Raw genomic sequence first — 22,350 nt, 5'->3', positions numbered from 1 at the left:
TTTTAAGTTGAGGGGTCTCAAACAGAGGACACCTATTCTAATTGGCCTGACTAAGGTTAAACCACAGTTTTATATTCCTGAGTATCACGTGATGTGCGAAGTGTTAGTGTACGTCATTCTATTTCAACTCCTAATTAATTACAAAGAAACATTGGAGTCAAGTGCGGTGCCGTCATTCGCGCTGCCTGGTCGTGCGGTTTGCGCGCTGGACTGTCGTTCAGATTTATCGATAGTCCAGGGTTCAAACCTTGCCCCTCCCATCCCCCGTCGTCCTGAAGGAGGTTTGGACTAGGAAGTAATTATCTTCAACTCTGAAGGAACATCCGAAACATGTCAAACATTTTACAAACAAACAAAACATCTTTTCATTGACTTAAGCCAAATTTAATTTTAAAATTATTAAATGTTTCTAAAAATAAATTTTAACGGTCAAACCAGGGTTTTCTAGAATTGGTTAAAAAAAAACTTCTATAAAAAGTATAGATTAACTTTGGCTGGTACACATTTTGTACACGCTATTTCTCCCACTTCTTATCTATATTATAAAGTAGAATGTGAGGGGTATGTATGTATGTATGTTACTTATAGACATCAAAACTGCTTGACCAATCTTGATAAAACTAGGCAGGAATGTTCCTTGGGTACCAACTTAGACCGTAGTGTATGTATTGTAGCCCTAAAACAAACTTAAGACCCTCAAAAAAAATAAAGTTGTCCGACTCTATTACAGCTATAGTATTTTATGGATCTAGGCCATGTCTACAATGTTGACATGAGAAAAGATAGAAAGGATTTAGACCTAGATCTAATTTTAAGAAATACACTTTGCGCAGATAGTTTTTTAATTTGACACATGAAAAGACAAAAGAAGATCCATTGATTTCATTATATAATAAAATTAACCTTCAATTTTGTGTTTCAAAAGCATTTTTTACATTAATTAGTTCCTTATATCTGTGATTACAGATTTCCTGACGAACATTCTTTCATTAGACAATTCAGTAATGAATCGCGTACTAAATATTAATTCGTTTAATTGTTTACTTTATAATCCCATCCCTAGATCTAAAACTCTAATTCAACTCTAAGATGATAAAACTTCTCTTCGCACAGATAGTTTTATACTTTAACACATAAACATATTAATTAAAGTCCATTCATTTCATATTTTGATCAAATAAACATTCAAATTTGGTTTTCTAAAGCTACATTTGTTTACGAAAGCTGCGAAGCCGAGTTAAAGGCCTAGATCTATATTCATTCATGAATCGCGTACTAAAAATTATTTCGTTTTATTGTTACTTTATAATCCCATCCCTAGATCTAAAACTCTAATTCAACACTAAGATGATAAAACTTCTCTTCGCACAGATAGTCTTATACTTTAACACATAAACATATTAATTAAAGTCCATTCATTTCATATTTTGATCATGTAAACATTCAAATTTGGTTTTCTAAAGCTACATACATCTACGAAAGCCACGAAGCCGAGTTGAGATAGGCCTAGATCTATATTCATTCATGAATCGCGTACTAAAAATTATTTCGTTTAATTGTTCACTTTATAATCCCATTTATTTAACAAAGCTATCGCTCTTTTCGTTTTTAATAGATAAGAATGTATCGACTTCGGGTAAACAATTTTCGCAAAAATAATTTTATTTTCGTAGCGAAAGAGAAATAACGTGAAAGGATCATTAGCTACGTTTAACATACATCTAAATCCAATCCACTAGATTATTCAAAAGCAAATGTTTTAATTTTAAAAAATGGATTTAAGCCTATTAGCTATTTTGATTTGATAGCTTCATTCACACTATTTTTACATTGACACATTCGCTTTACTTATTACATTATTATTTCGTTTAATTGTTTACAAAACACTCTCAGTGACTATATCGAAAGTAATGCGCAAATAAAGACCCGCGGGTCGCGGGTAACATATGTCTAGTCTTATATAATACAGACTTCCCATTCTTGGATCAAGTTGAAACTTTGCACAATTAATCATCGTTCTAAACAAAACACGAATCAATCAAAACATTAAATGTGTAAATGTGGAGTTCTTCTCCCTAGCTAAGCTTTTTTTTTTTTTAAAGTATTTTTTAGTTTGAGTACAAAATTCGAACTCATGTCGTCTTTAAGCCAATTCCGATTTAACTTTTTAAACATCGAAACTTAGTACTGTTGTAGCCTTGACCTTTAGGCGTAATTTTTTTTTAACGTTAACTGCCTTTCTTGAATAGTTAAAAATAGTAACACAACAAATTTAACCTTTGATGTCATTGGACATGACGTCATTACTAACCAATTTTAGCTTACAATGCTTGTGCGTAAGTCTAAACTCTGAACCCTTTGAAGACAAGACCAGCGATTTGTACACGGCTTGCTAACGTCACGGTGAAAATATAGCCACATCATTTTCAATTTGATCTACGTGCATCAAAAAATATACGCAGGCTTCGCGGGAACTGCTTTTATATTAAGAAAAAAAAAAGTTTATATTCCTATATAACAAGAAAGTGAAAAAATACATGTACAAGAAAAGATGATAGCGAAAGGGGACGTTACTCGTCCCGCGGCAAGACTTTGGATGCCGCATCTAATTGTCGCCCCTCACTTTTATGTCTGACATGCGCGTCACTGGAAATAAAAGCGCGCGACAGGGCGAAGACAACCAATTGCGTTGCAGGCACCAAAAAAAAAGTTTTTTCTGCCCATCTTTCTATGAAATAGTTTCTTTTAGTTCTGCTTAGGTTTAGGTTTAAACCTGCAAGGTTCCAATTTGATAGTCTGGCATATAAACTCTAGGTCACGTTCTTCTTCACCACAAAACGTAAAAATTTCTTCTTCGTCTGACTTTGGCCAAAAGTGACAATAATTGGAAAAACAAATGATTTTTTGAAACTTTGGCTTTTCATATGCAAATTTAATTGACTGCAATTCAGCCCCGAAATCAGGTAAGATTTTGTTATCTGTACCTTTCTTTATCTATCTATATATATTAGAAAGTTTGATTTGATTGCTAGATTATAAGTGTGATTACCATTTATCTCTTCGCTTCATTTTAATATTTTCTTTCTAAATAAGTCGCCTATGAGCGAACTCTGCAGAATTAGCTTGCAGCCTTTTGCGCCGAACGGCCAAGTCTTTCTAATAATTAAATGGCGTATTTGTGTGTATGTCACTACTATTTATAAAAATGTAGTTTGCTATATCATCGAGACTGTGTTTGCAGGAACACTTGGTTATTGGAGGCGAAGGGGCCTGGTTCAAGTCCTAGTTGAGTTTTTTTAAACCGAAATTATTTTAATTTTTTCCCCCTTTGTTTATCCAACTTCAGAGTGCATTATGGGGCGTAGTAGAAAGCGCTTGGCTTCTGAATTCTACGGTCATGAGTTTAAATCTTAGTGAAAACTAGGATCTTGAACTCCGTGAACGCCGACGTCACTTAGTCCATCCAGCTCTAATGGGTGCCTGATATTAATTAGGGAAAGTGAAAGCGGTTGGTCTTGTGGTGGCACGTGACACCCTCGATGCACATTATATGCCCCGTGGATCACAATAGTCTGAAAATGAAATGTTACTGTGTATTGTTTACTTCTGTTGGAGGCGCGGTGGCTGAGCGGTAAAGCGCTTGGTTTCGAACCGTGGGTACGGAGTTCAAATCATGGTGAAGACTGGGATTTTTAATTTCGGGATCTTCGGGCGCCTCTGAGTCGACCCAGCTCTAATGGGTACCTGACATTAGTAGGGGAAAATTAAAGACGGTTGGTCGTTGTGCTGTCCACATGACACCCTCGTTAACTGTGCGCCACAGAAAAAGATGCCCTATAGACCACAAGGTCTGAAAGTGAAACTTTACTTTTTTACTTCTGCTGGTGTTTGCTTGTTGTGATGTCCACACAGTTTCATAGTAAGCAATGAATCAAAGAAAAATATTTGCTCATCCTCCAATCGTTTGATGAGAGTAAGATTCGAATCACTTCAGCTAAAAGAAATGATCATTATTTATTATTTCCCACTTTTTCAAGAAATTGTATCTACCACTGGACTACCACATACTCGTTTAGCAGCTTACTTACTTAGACAGCGAAAAGAAAATCGAAATCGACCACCAGCGGGCAATGGTTATGCTTGCGATGGATGTGGCAAAATATGTGGGTCGCAGATGGGGCTGCGTAGCCACGGAAAAAAATGCATTCCTCATTTATCTTCGGACTCAAAGACAAGCTATACTGTATGTTACGTTTTATATTGCATGATACTTTTTAGACATGTAAACGACAAATCACAGTTTGTAAATACTTTAATCTTTATTAATACTGAAAACACTTTCTTGTTCATATTCCTCCATTTCGGTTCTTCTTTCCTTTCAACACGCAATCGCACCATTTCACATTCACACTAAGATGCGCACGTAACACTGTACTATCACTTAGATCGTCTCGCGCTTTCGGCGCATTGGGCTGCAAACTGTCTCCATAAAGATCTGTCACCAGCAATGTCTTAAGCCTTTAGTCACCTGGTGTCCACTGTTCTGAGGTCATACATGAAAATGTGGGGCCAGGTTATACAAGGATGTCCATGTTTGCGCTTTCCGTACTGGCCTCTTTACCATTGCAGCTTTTGGTATGCGTAATTCATTCTGTCGGAAGACATGTCCCGCAAAACTCATGCGACGCTCGGTCACAACCTCATTAAGTGGTCGAGTACCAGTTCTGCATAGGATTTCTTTTTTTTCTTTTTTTTTTGAGACCCGATCAATATAACTGACTCCTAACATCGGTCTAGGCCATTTTTGTTGAGCTACATTAAGTGTTTTCTCAATTTTGGCAGACGACTTTCATGTTTCGCATGCATATGTTGCCGTTGGGATGACCATTGTATTAAGAAGGTGTATTTTTTTTTCTCAAGTCTAGTACCTTGTGTGCGTAATTCATTTTGACGTAGAACATGTCCCGCAAACCTCATGCGACGCTCAGTCGCAACCTCACTAAGTGTTCGACTCCCAGTTCGGCATAGGATTTCCTTGTTTGAGATCCGGTCTGTGTAACTGACTCCCAAAATCCGTCTCAGCCATCTCTGTTGAGCCACATTTAGTATTTTCTCAATTCTCGCACACCAAGAGTTGCGATAACATGGAAGCCAAACGAGGAAAGCGCAAACAGGGACGTCCTCGTATTACTTGGCGACACACCTTCATGGAGGACCTCAGAACAGTGGACACCAGGTGGGAGGAGGCTTCAGACATTGCCAGTGACAGATCTTTATGGAGACAGCTTGCCGCCCAATGCGCCGAACGGCGCGGGAGGACCTAAGTCTAAGTAAGTAAGTCTAAGTAAGTCTAGTACCTTGGCTTGTCCAAATAGGCCGCAGACTTTATGGTAGGCTTACCCATCGTTTGCTATTATGCAGCCTAGGTATATTGTTTAGCAAGTTAATCAATTAATTAATCAATCAATCATTCATTGCCCTTCAAAATGAAGTGATGCACAAGGGTCCGGTCTTAGGCATAGGCAAGCCAAGAAGCCTCCGATTGGTCGGGAGCCTCTTACAGGACTCTGAGAAATATTTTTTGAAGTGGAAAACAATTGCGAAACACGGATGAAATCTCTAAGTCTGTTTCTAAGTCTCTTTTGTTTAAAAGGTTTATTTATACATGTTTTAATCTATTTGTTAGACTACATATGTTAGAGCAGTGATGCCCAAAATACGGCCCGCGGGCCAAATCCGGCCCGCGACGTGGTCCCATCCGGCCCGCCAAAACGTCGGCACAAAGTGAAGAAAATCCCCCCTCCAAAAAAAAAAATAAGGTTGAAAAATGTATCTTCACCTACTTTAGGGCTCTCATATTTTTTCTGAATGGACTGATACCATGACCTTTAACATTTGTGCGTTTATGAACAGGGACTCTGAATGTAGAATCTACCAGGAAATGTTGGCGGATCTTTACTTTTTATGAACATGACAATAAGCCAACGTCTTTGTTTTATAAAGAAAGTGTGACTGTTTAAAAAAACAACAACATATGCATCGACATTATAAAATAAATATGGGGCATCCTTGGGTTGAACTACGATAAAAAGATTGATTCACTACAAATAGAGATTGGAGGATTGATGGGAATATTCCACAAAAAGAAACAAGAAAATGTGTCGGTTTTAAATCACCCACACTGCTGGAAACATTTTAAGTAGAGAAATGAAGCTATTTTCTGACGCTTAAAAATTATAATCGTCAAATATCACATGAATGTATTACTAAATCTTGGGGGTTCTGTTAAAATAGTTTTAGAACAGTTCATTTAATTTTGTAACTTTTCGGTCATGTGGCCCGCGAGACGAGTGTTGGAAAATTAAATGGCCCGCAGCTCGAATTAGGTTGGGCATCACTGTGTTAGAGGAACACCGTTTCTTTCTTTTGTTTAAATGTCGAGACATTATTTCTAGTCTGGTGGTCATGAATCGTCTATTAAATACATTAGCGCTATCGGAGCTTTATGAGTTTAACTTACTCGTTGATTGAGATGTAGATACAGGAAGGTTTTTGATTTCGTTTCGCCTTTTTTTTTTTCAGTCAACTTTTTGTTTTTCTATTTCCTTTGGAGCTCTTCACTTCGCCTAGGGCTTCCAGTTACTGAAGGCCGGCTCTGAATTGTACGGATGTCAAAAGAAATTTACGTTCGGTTTCAAATGTCTCTCTGACTTTTTATCTGTCTCCCTGGCAATTATTCAGCATTTAGTTTGTTAAAGTGTTGGATTTATGGGGCGGGAGAAGATACTAAAACAAAAAAGTTACAAATTCAATATAAACCGCCAGAAATTCATTTTTTTTTAAATTTAGCCTTCTTCAGTCGCGAAGCGGTTTTAGATTATCTAATTCAGCGGTTCTCAACCTTTTTAATTCGGCGACCCCTTTTTACTGTTTCCAACTATGCGGCGACCCTCTGTTGTAAAACTATAAGTCACTGTTTTTGCTAATGATATACAACGTAATACTAATGTGAATGTATTGTCAACATTTTATAATTAATTACAAAACAATTAATCATCGACGTATAGTCATGAAATCTTATCTTATCTTATATAATACAGACGTTACTTCAAAAAAAGAAGATGATTACGCCCTACGCGTCATGCATTCAGTCATGCATATTAACCAATGACTTAAATTCTGCCAAGTCACTGGTTTTCCTGGCTAGCTCAGGCAACCCATTCCATGCTCTAATAGCACTAGGGAAGAAGGAGTATTTGTCCCTAGCATATGGGACGAGGAATGTGGCTTTATTTTTGTGTCTTTCTGAGCCTTTTTTTCAAATATATTTCTTCAAGTAATTAAATTCCACAGAAATAAAATTGTATGGCGTGCATTTATTAACTTTTCTATTTGGTATTCCCAGTATTCTAAAGAATGGAGGAGCTTGGGTAGAGATCTAGGGTTATAATAAACTACACCATTACCATTGTTGCGACAGTTTGACATCGTTCCTGTTTCACCAGATGAGCCATTCTCGGGACGGTCTTTGCAAGATCACAAAGAATGTCATTTTCTGCATCAAATCTTTTCCCTGTATTTAGCTATACTTGATAACTAACAGGCCTGTTAAACTGTCCCAACAATTATGTTGGTGGATACCAAATAGAATAGTTAATAAATGTACGCCATAAAAAAAAATTGAATCAACTTTCTGATATATATCTCGTGTTGTAGTCGTTTCAAGTAGTTTTCAAAAGAATAAATCGTCTTTGAAATCGTCATCAAATCTATGCCTAGCCATTTTTTTTTTTTTTTTTTTTTTTTTTTTTTTAATGTCTGCAAAGTTCAGATGTTCAATATTAATAGAACTCTGTAGTTATTCAGGTTACATAAATTTGCATAGATTCTCATTATAAAGCTTCGTAACAAACGAAGCACAGGAATGTTTAAACTTACGCTAATACTATTGAAGTAAATCGAAATTATTCACAAATCAACGTAATATTTTCTGTTTTTAATGTTTTGTTGTTGTTGTTATTTTTTTTTGGTGGTAGATTAATTTCCATGACGACAACATTTCATTTTAATAACATTGATTAATTAAACGATAACCTATCATTAACTATAATCTCTTTCTTTTATTTTTTTTATTGTCATGACGTTACCATACAAATCAGTAATACGATACCGCAATGTAGCGCTATGCTAAAATTGACATTAATTTTAACTTGTAAAAAATTATATTTGCTGCGACAATTTAATATGTTTAAAACCATTTTGATTTAGTTGTCTATCCTTCAAGAACAGCAACATATAATTATGAACTTCCAATCGAAAAGGTTTGTACAATATCAGAGTCGAGATAGACAAAAAAATTCCATATATTAGATGGTCTCAGGCCACTACCAAAGGGGTCGCGACCCACAGGTTGAGAACCCCTGATCTAATTGAATGCTGTCTTCTTTGATGAGTCGAATACAACTGTTATATTTTTTTAAAACATTAAATTTCTATAGTCTTTTTAAAAAAATATAACAATTGCAATTTGATTAAAAACTTAATTTGATTTTTATTTATTTTTATTAAGTATTTCAATGTTTTTAAATTGGTGAGTGTGAAATGCATATGCAAGAGGTCATTAGAACTTTTCTTATTCCAATTAAGAAAATTGCTGGAAAGTGGATGAGGGGCAAAGCCGCTTGGCTATCATGGAGGGATCAAAGCTCGAATCCCGACTCGAGCAGCACGGAAACCTTCTCCCAGATCCCACAGGCCCATTAAAGAGATTTAATTATGCAAATTTAATCATCTAAAAAAATTATGATTAAAAGATAAAAAAATGAATTTAGAAACTTTCTTGTTTATTATTCTAGTATTACAAATATCCACTGCCTGATTTCTGCCACTGTCTGATTTGTAATAATATTCTTATAATAGATCTAATAGTCTATTTGCCATTCGAAAAACACAAGAGAAAGCTTTCGAGGTATCCATAAAACGAATGAACTTCCATTTTAAATTTTGCGTTTATTACTATTAGTTTGAACAAAGCTTAAATATTATATCATCTCGCTCTGTCTGTCTGTCGGGCAAAAAGTTTGTCTCAAAAAGTTTATTATTGCATTGATGACGTCTCTAGAAATGAACACAGCATTGCCCACGCCTCTGAAGACGTATATGTATTGCCTACGTCCATGAAGACGTATATGTATTGCCCACGTCTCTGAAGACGTTTATGTATTGCCCACATCCCTGAAGACCTATATGTATTGCCCACATCCCTGAAGACCTATATGTATTGCCCTCGTCCCTGAAGACCTATATGTATTGCCCTCGTCCCTGAAGACCTATATGTATTGCCTACGTCCCTGAAGACGTATATGTATTGCCTACGTTCCTGAAGACATATATGTATTGCCCACATCCCTGAAGACCTATATGTATTGCCCACATCCCTGAAGACCTATATGTATTGCCCACATCCCTGAAGACCTATATGTATTGCCCTCGTCCCTGAAGACCTATATGTATTGCCTACGTCCCTGAAGGCGTATATGTATTGCCTACGTCCCTGAAGACGTATATGTATTGCCTACGTTCCTGAAGACATATATGTATTGCCCACATCCCTGAAGACCTATATGTATTGCCCACATCCCTGAAGACCTATATGTATTGCCCACGTCTCTGAAGACGTTTATGTATTGCCCACATCCCTGAAGACCTATATGTATTGCCCACATCCCTGAAGACCTATATGTATTGCCCTCGTCCCTGAAGACCTATATGTATTGCCCTCGTCCCTGAAGACCTATATGTATTGCCTACGTCCCTGAAGACGTATATGTATTGCCTACGTTCCTGAAGACGTTTATGTATTGCCCACATCCCTGAAGACCTATATGTATTGCCCACATCCCTGAAGACCTATATGTATTGCCCACATCCCTGAAGACCTATATGTATTGCCCTCGTCCCTGAAGACCTATATGTATTGCCTACGTCCCTGAAGGCGTATATGTATTGCCTACGTCCCTGAAGACGTATATGTATTGCCTACGTTCCTGAAGACATATATGTATTGCCCACATCCCTGAAGACCTATATGTATTGCCCACATCCCTGAAGACCTATATGTATTGCCCACGTCTCTGAAGACGTTTATGTATTGCCCACATCCCTGAAGACCTATATGTATTGCCCACATCCCTGAAGACCTATATGTATTGCCCTCGTCCCTGAAGACCTATATGTATTGCCCTCGTCCCTGAAGACCTATATGTATTGCCTACGTCCCTGAAGACGTATATGTATTGCCTACGTTCCTGAAGACATATATGTATTGCCCACATCCCTGAAGACCTATATGTATTGCCCACATCCCTGAAGACCTATATGTATTGCCCACATCCCTGAAGACCTATATGTATTACCCTCGTCCCTGAAGACGTATATGTATTGCCTACGTTCCTGAAGACCTATATGTATTGCCCACATCCCTGAAGACCTATATGTATTGCCCACATCCCTGAAGACCTATATGTATTGCCCTCGTCCCTGAAGACCTATATGTATTGCCCTCGTCCCTGAAGACCTATATGTATTGCCTACGTCCCTGAAGGCGTATATGTATTGCCTACGTCCCTGAAGACGTATATGTATTGCCTACGTTCCTGAAGACGTTTATGTATTGCCCACATCCCTGAAGACCTATATGTATTGCCCACATCCCTGAAGACCTATATGTATTGCCCTCGTCCCTGAAGACCTATATGTATTGCCCTCGTCCCTGAAGACCTATATGTATTGCCTACGTCCCTGAAGGCGTATATGTATTGCCTACGTCCCTGAAGACGTATATGTATTGCCTACGTTCCTGAAGACATATATGTATTGCCTACGTCCCTGGAGACCTATATGTATTGCCTACGTCCCTGAAGGCGTATATGTATTGCCCACGTCTCTGGAGACCTATATGTATTACCTACGTCCCTGAAGGCGTATATGTATTGCCCACGTCTCTGAAGACGTACATGTATTGCCTACGTCCCTGAAGACGTATATATATTGCCTACGTCTCTAAAGGCATATATGTATTGTCTACGTCTCTGAATACCTATATGTATTACCTACGTCTCTGAATACCTATATGTATTACCTACGTCTCTGAATACCTATATGTATTACCTACGTCTCTGAAGACATATATGTATTGACTACGTCTCTGAATACCTATATGTATTACCTACGTCTCTGAAGACATATATGTATTGACTACGTCTCTGAATACCTATATGTATTACCTACGTCCCTGAAGTCCCGTATTGCCTACGTCTCCGAAGACGTATATATATATATATATATATATATATAATGACTACGTCTCTGAAGACATACATGTATAGACTATCCCCTTGGTTAGGCCAATAATAGAATATGCATCCTCTGTTTGGGACCCCTCAACTCAAGAAAACATTAAGAAACTAGAACAGACACAAAATAGAGCAGTGCGATTCATAACAAACGAATATTCACATTTGACTAGAGTAACACCTTTAGTAAAATCACTAAATTTAGAAAGCCTTCAGGACAGAAGGCTCAAAAGTAAAGTAGCAATAATACATAAAACACTGAACCATAATCTTCAAATACAAAAACAAAATTTAATAAAATACTCTGAAAGACACAAAGATAAAGGCACATTCCTCGTCCCATATGCTAGGACAAATTTGTACAAATACTCCTTCTTCCCTAGTGCTATTAGAGCATGGAATGGGTTGCCTGAGCTAGCCAGGAAAACCAGTGACTTGGCAGAATTTAAGACATTGGTTAATATGCATGACTAAATGCATGACGCGTAGGACGTAATCATCTTCTTTTTTGAAGTAACGTCTGTATTATATAAGATAAGATAAGATAAGATAGACTACGTCTCTGAAGACGTATATGTATTGTGTTCGTCTGTAAAGTTCATATTATGTTAGTGTTGTTTACTATTTAGTAAGTGTTGTATTATAATTTGCCTACGGCTTTGTATTGTTTTTAAAAAATGCAATGTCTACGTTTTTGAAAGTTAAGTATTAAATCGTCTCCGTCTCTGAGGTCTTTTGTGTGTTGGATTGTCTTCCCCAAGTCGTTCAAGTCTTGCTACAATTACTTGGAAATTTTTGTACTCTTGTCTTCCAGCCTTCATCATCCCACCACTCACGTTCTGTGTCCCAGGCCCTGGCTCAGTAGCCCCTTCACTTCGCTAGTCGTTGTTAATTTAACCAATTCCCCTAATTTACTCCACCGGATTGACCTACAGCTCCTTCCCCCCCTCTCCCATCTTGAGACGTCTGCTAAGTGTTTGAAAAGTCCTGAATCGATCATAATAGTTTTGACCAATAACCATTTTAGTTCCTGGTCATGTGACCAACTTTCTTGTCAATTCTCTTTCAAAAATAAATTTGCTGCACAGAAGTAAAAGTTCGAAAACTAATATATTATTTAGATATTAGCATGGTCTATTAAGGTAGCATTGATCAAAGCTACCTTAACAGAGCATGCTGAGTTCTAGATCAAAGCTACCTTAATAGAACATGCTGATATCTAGATCAAAGCTACCTTAATAGAACATGCTGATATCTAGATCAAAGCTACCTTAACAGAGCATGCTGAGTTCTAGATCAAAGCTACCTTAACAGAGCATGCTGAGTTCTAGATCAAAGCTACCTTAACAGAGCATGCTGAGTTCTAGATCAAAGCTACCTTAACAGAGCATGCTGAGTTCTAGATCAAAGCTACCTTAACAGAGCATGCTGAGTTCTAGATCAAAGCTACCTTAACAGAGCATGCTGAGTTCTAGATCAAAGCTACCTTAACAGAGCATGCTGAGTTCTAGATCAAAGCTACCTTAACAGAGCATGCTGATATCTAGATCAAAGCTACCTTAACAGAACATGCTGAGTTCTAGATCAAAGCTACCTTAACAGAGCATGCTGATATCTAGATCAAAGCTACCTTAATAGAACATGCTGATATCTAGATCAAAGCTACCTTAATAGAACATGCTGATATCTATATCAAAGCTACCTTAATAGAACATGCTGATATCTAGATCAAAGCTACCTTAATAGAACATGCTGATATCTAGATCAAAGCTACTTTAATAGAACATGCTGATATCTAGATCAAAGCTACCTTAATAGAACATGCTGATATCTAGATCAAAGCTACCTTAATAGAACATGCTGATATCTAGATCAAAGCTACCTTAATAGAACATCCGGTTTGTAAGTCCCGCATAGAAATCAAAACCGATACACCAATCTTGATAAAACTTGGCATAAATGCTCATTAGATCATGGCGGAGACCGTACTCACAGTAGTGTATGTTTAATGTCCCTTCCACTACCGGAGGGCATTAAAAATAGACAAAAGATACCTAAAACACTGAACCTTAATAATCTTCAGATACAAAAACAAAATTTAGTAAAATACGCAGAAAGACAGAAAGATAAAGGCACATTCCTCGTTCCATATGCTAGGACAAATTTGTACAAATGATCTTTCTTCCCTGCGCTATCAGAGCATGGAATGGTTTGCCTGAGCTAGCCAGGAAAACCACTGACTTGGCAGAATTAAGGTCATTGGTTCATATGCATGACTAAATGCATGGCGCGTAGGACGTAATCATCTTATAATATAAGAAGATAGTTGTAACGTGTATCTTTATAAAAAAAAACGAAACTTTTTAACAAATCGGGTAAACCCGTTTTCACACTCTACTTTTGATTTCGTGGCGAAATATAAAAAAAAAATGTGAAGGGAACATTCTCCATGTTTAACATCTAAATTCAAACCAGTAAATCAGCAATACTAAGGCCCGCGGCTGCTAGTCATATCCGAATACTAGTTACATATAATGCTTGCGAAAATGCGTCTCCAAAATAATGTTTTATACTATATAGACATATATATATATATAGATATTTTGTATGCTGGTTGTGATATCAGATTTAAGTAGTCTATTTCTAAAATCTTTGCATTGAATAAAAGTTAAACTTTCGAGGTGTCTATACAACTATTAAAGTTTCATTGTAAAGTATTGTTATGACCCTATTGGCGGCGCAAAAGGGTTAACTATAGACTCAGCTGACACACACGTGAATCACTCAGGTCAGCGGGGCCATGGACAAGGGACAGTACTACGATTACACGATTACACGCAAATATGACCAATGTTATGGTCATGTGATCGAAAGCCTGTGTGCACGAGAGACACAGTGCGTAGAAAGCGGCAGTTCAAGACCGGAGAGCGTCGAGACCGGGACTGTTAGTCGGCCATGAAGTCGGTCCTGGTTGAGTCCTCAGGTGTTGATGTAGTCCAGAAAGAGAGACAGTAGAGTTTTGTACGGTGATGTACAGAGTGACATTTTAGTTGTTGATGTGTTTGATGCCAATTGTCTAGTATTGGCTGCTACCTACTTATTCACTCATTATTAAAGTACCAGATTAACCAGAGCTCTTGTTGTCAAGTTCTTGATTTGTTAGATGTGCTGTGTTGTGTTTAGCAGTGTTTACAGAAGGCCTGAGTAGGAGAGAGAACGTAACAGTATACATCTGTTACTATTATGACTTGATATAAGGCTTTATGGCCCAAGGAAGAAATACACGAAATACACTCTGGTCTTTTATAAATATATAAATGCATTGCTTTTTTTTTTCAAATTTTTTAAAAATTTAGAAATGTGTGAGACTATTTTTAGCGACCCCCGAAAGAAGAAAAGACGCTATTAGTTTTGTTTGGCCTGTCTGTCTATGTGTCCTTCTGTCCGTCCGTCTGTCCGTCCCGTTTAGATCTCAGAAACTAGAAGAGACAATGAAAATCGGACAACATGATATTTTAGATCATTCAAAGTTCTTATGCAACGGCTTCTTTTTTCTTTTCGGAAAGCGAAAAATCTAATTTTTCAAATCAATTATGCAAGCAGTTTTTTCCATAAAAATACACCATTTTTACAACTATTCACTATTAATAGTAACATACACTGGAGTCTTTTTTAGTAAGGGTAGAACATAACTACCCATTGTTGTAAACACATTTATGCAAATGGTTTTAGATTTATGTTAAAAAAATATTATTTTTTGCAATTGTATTGCTAAATTATGTAAGTTATGTCATAGTAAATGCTACATTAACAAAATAATGTAAACTTTTTTTTAAAGAGAAAAAATCTATTTACTATGCAAATAAGTTGCTCATAATTTAAAACAACAATTAATAAGTAGTTTTTGATATTATCGGGTGAACTGTATAGATTACACAATGCCATACAGCACAAAACTAAAGGATTTTTTTACGGAAATGTTTTTTTCTTGAGGCTTTGAATAAGAGATTGACCCTTTGCAAAACAATTAGATCAATTAGATACACATTATAAGACATTAGTTACGCCAGGTTGACATCTAACTTCACATTCACTTTCCACTATCCTTGGTCTGCTGGACCTTTGGGGTACCACACAGGATCTGTCAACACTCTTTCTCCATTCTTCTCTGTCATTTGCCTTTGATAGAATTTCATTATGATATTCTTTCTGAAAATATTGAAACCTGCCTTTTTACCTGCCTGGGTGGACCACTTCTGATAGAATTTACTACCGATATTCTTCTGAAAATATTGAAACCTGCCTTTTTTTCCTGCCTGGGTGGACCACTTCGGGGGCAGATTTTGAGTTTGTGTTTCCACACAAACTGTCTTTGCAACCTCGTTTTGAAAACAAGAGCCAGGGAGGGAGGGGAGGATCTAATGTTGTGTTGATATGTCCTTATACTCAGGGCCGGCCTTAGATAATTGGAGGATCTAATGTTGTGTTGATATGTCCTTATACTCAGGGCCGGCCTTAGATAATTGGAGGATCTGATGTTGTGTTGATAAGTCCTTATACTCAGGGCCGGCCTTAGATAATTGGAGGATCTAATGTTGTGTTGATATGTCCTTATACTCAGGGCCGGCCTTAGATGATTGGAGGATCTAATGTTGTGTTGATATGTCCTTATACTCAGGGCCGGCCTTAGATAATTGGAGGATCTAATGTTGTGTTCATATGTCCATATACTCAGGGCCGGCCTTAGATAATTGGAGGATCTAATGTTGTGTTCATATGTCCTTATACTCAGGGCCGGCCTTAGATAATTGGAGGATCTAATGTTGTGTTGATATGTCCTTATACTCAGGGCCGGCCTTAGATAATTGGAGGATCTAATGTTGTGTTCAAATGTCCTTATACTCAGGGCCGGCCTTAGATAATTGGAGGGTCTAATGTTGTGTTGATATGTCCTTATACTCAGGGCCGGCCTTAGATGATTGGAGGATCTAATGTTGTGTTGATATGTCCTTATACTCAGGGCCGGCCTTAGATAATTGGAGGATCTAATGTTGTGTTCATATGTCCATATACTCAGGGCCGGCCTAAGTAATTGGAGGATCTAATGTTGAGTTGATATGTCCTTATACTCAGGGCCGGCCTTAGATAATTGGAGGCCCTAGGCGAAAGGAATGTGTTGGCCACAATCGAAGTAGAAAAATTAAAAATAAGCATCGAAAAACTAAAATTACGCAATGTAATTAGAACCTAGTCAGGCTAGTGCACTCCAACAATAACAAGTTTCGCTATTTCTTCTCCAAAAAAAAATAAATTTTAGTCTTCTGCGAGGCCCTCACCATTCGGAGGCGCCAGGCGGCTGCCTAGTTTGATTTTGTCTAAGACTGGCCATATTATACTTCTGGTAAAAAGAAATATATTGTTACGATCTTCTCGATCAGGCCTTCTGCAAACACTACTTAACAACAAGATAACAGCACATCTAACACAAGAACTTGACAACAAGAGCTTCAAGTAACAAAGTGGCGATTTAATGACAATTACATCAACAGCCAATTCAACACAATTGGCTACATCAAATTCAAATGCTTTAACACAATAGAACTGCCTAACTTAACAAGTATCTCTAGCTCGTACAGCTACATTTTCGAAGGTACCAAAGGTACCACAGTCCTTACGCCTTGCTGTTCTGGACTCAACTGTCCTTGTAAACACACTGTGTCTCTCATCCGTGCAGGCTCTTGATCACATGACCACAACACAGGTCATACTTGCGTGAACTAGCAGTACTGTCCCTTGTCTATCGTCCCATATGCTAGGACAAATTTGTACAAACACTCCTTCTTCCCTAGTGCTATTAGAGCATGGAATGGGTTGCCTGATCTAGCCAGGAAAACCAGTGACTTGGCAGAATTTAAGTCATTGGTTAATATGCATGACTAAATGCATGACGCGTAGGACGTAATCATCTTCTTTTTTTTGAAGTAACGTCTGTATTATATAAGATAAGATAAGAAGACAGCCGTTGACCCGTTGACCTGTGTGATTGGCCTGAGTCGTGTGTATCAGTAGGCCGCACACACATTAACCCTTTCGGTCCGCCACTGGATTTACTACAATATTTACACAAAAATTACAAAAGATGTACAAGGGAGACAGCGTTAAAATATTTTTTAATTAACACTTTTATTAAATACGTTGCAGAAAGAATTTATTCATTTCTGTTTTTATAAAACCGAAGTTCAAGTTCAAGTTGTGACGTCTCCGATTCATTCCCAACTGAAACATTTCATCAGGACATACTTTTTCAAAAACCTATCTCCCTTTAAATATCTGTATGTTTCGGCCCAATCTGGTCACACCTAATTAATCTATTCTAGACCTACCTGCGGGTAATTTTAGATCAATGAAGGAATACTTTAGCAGCCGTAGGGCTTGGGGTTATTACTTATCAATTATTTAGCTATCGATTACATAAGAGGTTTAGGGATATTCAAAGATTGATTTATAGAATGATTGATTCTCACTATCGATTGTTGATCCACGAGGAAGGTCTAAGATCATTTAGTATATTAGTAGTTCTCAAACTATTGGGGTGCCTTCTACAATTTCATACGGTAAAAACAATCTTTGCATCAAATTATGTGTTTGTGTTTTGGGGGATGTGAGAGCGTGGGGGTGGGGGGTGCGTGTGGGTGTGTAGGGAGGTACTATATCATTTTACAATGTCGTGACTGTCTGCAGCGCCCCCTCTCGAGGGAGGTCGCACATAAACTATAGCTCCCCCTGGCTTTCCATTCCTGCTCCAAACATTTGTATTTTTGTCAGCGCCAACTACCATAAAAATAGAAAAAAAAAAATTTCGGCTTTGATGTTCAACATTCTACCAAGATGAGACGAACAAACTTGGTCACGTGGTCCTGGGTTCTCTACCCAATCAAATGCACGCTCTCTTTCTGAGCGAGGTTGGGTTGTAACTTAAGATATTTTTTACGATAAGCTAAACAAGGTCAAGAACACTTAAGTGAACTTCAATGTTGCCAACTAAAATTAAAAAAAAAAAAGAGCTAAAAAAAGGAGGAGCTTAGAAAATGTGATTCTGCAGAGCTAAAAAGTGTACAAAAAAGGATATCTTTTATTCTGCACACCGGATACCCCAGAAAGTTAGCTCTTTATAGCTTTTACCGACATAACATGAACATTTCTAATGGGAGATTCATTTTCTAGGGGAATTGTAGCCCATGGGCCCGGGTTCAAGCATATGAAGATGAGACGCCCACTTCCCTTAGGCCAGCGGTTCTCAACCTTTTATGCTCGGCGACCCCTTTTTACAATACCCCACTTAGCCGCGACCCCCCCCCCCCCGTACTAACACAGCAATTGAAGAATAGACAATAACAATCCATTTTTTTTCAATGTTCTTTGGCGACCCCTGGTAAATCGACCCCCCAAGGGGGTCGCGATCCACAGGTTGAGTACCCCTGCCTTAGGTAGAGAGTGATAATAAACCAAAATCAAGTTAACCCTTTTGTATTAGTTTCATTTTCAGAAAAGCTTTTTAAAATAAGATAAGATTATTTTATTGGTCCAATACTAAGGAAATTCAGTAGGACTACAATTGTTCTAATTCCCTTTACAAGTATTGAAGCTACTACATTTATTTCAGAAACGAATTCAAACAATTAAAGCCTATTAAGTGATTTAAAGTGGATACGTTTAAATTCATTAAAAGTATTTTTTTTAGTTCGATTTCCAAATGCCCCTGTGACATTAATACCAAGTTACCAACCTCCACCAGAATACAAATAAATGTAGTCAATAATGAAGTCCAGTTCTTTACTAAAATACAGTTTATTATAGAAAAAAGGGCACAGTCTGCGACTCTGCATCGTATCTATGCTACAAGCCGGTCTCTTTCGCCCTCGTTCGTCCGTTAATCTATTTCCGATCTAACTTTTTAAATGTACTGTCGCGTCGCACTATACAAATAATGCAATCCATAAAGGCTGTCACGTGATACGTTTTTTTTTTCATTGTTCTATCAATATTTTCACGTGGGTAACTGTTGTTTGTTTACGATTGAGGAATGAGGTCCATTAAACCCCAACTTCTTCGCGTCTTGCTTTCGTGTCATTACACCCTTAACTGTCATGCAGGGCCGGTCCTAGCAATTGCGGGGCCCTATGCTAAACTGATTGCGCGGGGCCTAGTCTGGATGGGAAATAAGGGGAATAAGTGAAAATTAAGATCCTGTATTGGAAAAAAAATAATTCGACTTTGCATTTTATTCATTCTTTGCTAAATACAAAATTGCGATCAAATTAACTTTACTTTACGAACCTTGCAACCTATGGCATATTTATATGCCATTGACTATAAAAGTAAATAAGGTATTGGAACATTCGGTTTAGGTGAAAACTCGTCCGATTATTACATTTTATTACATGAAAGCTGACAATGACTTTTTTATCACACGTACGATAGGCGTTTTCCGAAATAAATGACACCCACAAATGACAATTTTGTCAATTTTTCTGGAGATTTTTATGGGTTTTCAGGAGATTTTAATAAATGCAGGACATTTCCAGGAATTTTTCGTATATATTTTGCAATTTAATAATTACACATAGAAATAGTGCGGGGCCTTAGAAAGCGCGGGGCCCACTGCGACCGCATAGGTTGCAGTGGCCTAAGACCGGCCCTGCTGTCATGGGTCCGGGCGCCGTGAACCTCTCATTATAGTTGCTACGCCTAGGGTGTGTGGCGGTTTCTTTTGAGAGTTTTGGATATTCCTATAAATATAAAGCATCTATACTTTCTATTGTGACCTACTTATGCAGTTCACTTTACAATGTGCTGTCAAGAGTGGCGCAGAGCCGTTGTGCGCATGTCTTGATTTGTTTAGAGATGGTTTATGTTTTTTTGTTTTCCATGTTTCGGATGTCCCTCAGATTTGAAGATTATTACATCCTAGCCCGAGCCTCCCCCCAGAACGGAGGGGAAGCGGCGGACACCAGGGTCATCATCCAGGGCCCCTACCACATGACCATGCAGACATCTGATTAAATCAAACTGTCACATATGTACGCTTACCCAAGAAAAAACACTGCAATGTTACCAATATAAGCCTACAGCCACAGCTATATTATTTTGTAGTTGGCAGCAGATATACTTGATCATGGGCCCCAGATTTAAATGCAGTAGGCGCTAGATTGATTTTGTTATGTATATTGTATAACGAATCTATACAGTAGCTGGGACTAGATGTATTGGTAGGGGGCACTAGACGTATTGGTAGTGGGCTTTAGAATTATATGCATTGACCACTTGATGTATCGGCGATGGGCACAATTCGCATTTGCAGTGGACATTATATGTATTTGCAGTGGGCACTAGAGCATTTGCTGTGGGCATTAGTTCTATTTGCAGTGCGCATTAGGTGTATTAGCTGTGGGAATTAGGTGTATTTGTAGTGGGCATTAGGTGTATTAGCTGTGGGAATTAGGTGTATTTGTAGTGGGCATAAGGTGTATTAGCTGTGGGAATTAGGTGTATTTGTAGTGGGCATTAGGTGTATTAGCTGTGGGAATTAGGTGTATTTGTAGTGGGCATTAGGTGTATTAGCAGTAGACTTAAGGTGTATTTGTAGTGGGCATACGTTGTATTAGCAGTGGGCATTAGTTGTATTTGATCTGGGCATTATGTGTATTAGCAGTGGACATTAGGTGTATTTGCAGTGGGCTTAGGTGTATTTGCTGTGGGCACTAGATGTATTTGCAGTGGGCATTAGTTGTACTTGCTGAGGGCATGAGGTGTATTCCATAGAAAGAAAAGGACTATGTCAGACAAGACCAACGAGTGTAGTCATTCTTCTTCTCTAATTAGATCAAGACATACCCAGACTGCTGCCTTGCGCCCCAGTGGCTCCCCAATGGCGTTACCGTTTCCTGCGACTTAACCTATCGACTTAAATCTCAATTAAACTATCTTCATTCGCTTTGAACGTTGATAGTGGTCCGGGTGTGTGAGTGTAGGTATATGTGAGACCATCTAAACTGTGTGTCGGCATTTGTGTAACCGTGTGTAGGTGTTTGTGTAACCGTGTGTCGGAATTTGTGTAACAGAGTGTAAGTGTTTGTGTAACCGTGTGTCGGTGTTTGTGTCACCGAATGTAGGTGTTTGTGTAACCGTATAACCGTGTACATGACAGAGTGTTGTTGTATTATAATCATTTCGACTTTAAAGAGCTGTTTTGGTTGGTTTTCGTGCATTTAGTCGAACCCAAGTCTTGATGTAGAAGTAAATCGAAGGTAAGTCTAAATAACAAAACAGGACCAGACTGGCAGAGATAAAAGAAATTGAGCATGTTTTCTTTTATTCACTAATCTCCCTTTCTCCCACCATTCATTCTCTTAGCATTCTCTCCCTTTCACTCAGCATTCTCTCCCTTTCACCCCCGATTCAGACCCTTTCACCCCATCTAGTTTGTTCGAATTAGTAGAAAATTCCTTTAATTCAAACTTGTTCAACTCTCATTTTTTTGTGTGTGTTATACCAACCACCAGCTAATGGAAAAGTTACATTACTGTAGAACATCGGAGAGTTTTATAGTTCACACTATTGGAGTATTTGCTAAAAAATTTTTTTTTACAAAGTTTATATCAACTCACTCTGTCCTTCCGTCCGTCTGTCTGTCTCGTACAAATTTTATGCTAGTTATAACGTATTTCTCCCAATTTCCATTCAGGGATCAAGTTAAAACTTTGCACAATTATTTCACTGTCCCTCACATGAATCAATGTAAAAATTCACCAATTAATTAATTGATTAGTGGTAATTAATAAATTTTGTTTAACATAGAAAAGGAAAATAAATCTTAAAGTGTTGAGATATATGGCTGTACAGTTCATTCAATTAATATAAGATTTGTATTTTTGTTTCAAAAGTATTTTTATAGATATTTTGCTTGTTTTTTTAAACAATTTTTAACCGGATAGGA

The 22,350-nt window shown here is 37.8% G+C and overlaps 1 protein-coding gene across 1 annotated transcript in view; it reads left to right on the top strand.

The window, feature by feature from the left end:
• Positions 1–2,658: 2,658 nt before the first annotated feature.
• LOC129923135 (uncharacterized) overlaps positions 2,659–22,350 on the top strand; it is a 125,248-nt gene continuing 105,556 nt past the window's right edge. Inside the window, exon 1 of the mRNA XM_056012882.1 lies at positions 2,659–2,963. The gene's annotated coding sequence lies outside the window, so the exon portion shown is untranslated. The remainder of the gene's footprint in view (positions 2,964–22,350) is intronic.

Source organism: Biomphalaria glabrata, chromosome 15 (assembly GCF_947242115.1).
Source record: "Biomphalaria glabrata chromosome 15, xgBioGlab47.1, whole genome shotgun sequence".
In the NCBI taxonomy this organism is placed as follows: Eukaryota; Metazoa; Mollusca; class Gastropoda; family Planorbidae; genus Biomphalaria; species Biomphalaria glabrata.
Note: the sequence above shows the minus strand (reverse complement) of the source record. Positions and strands in the feature narration are given on the sequence as shown.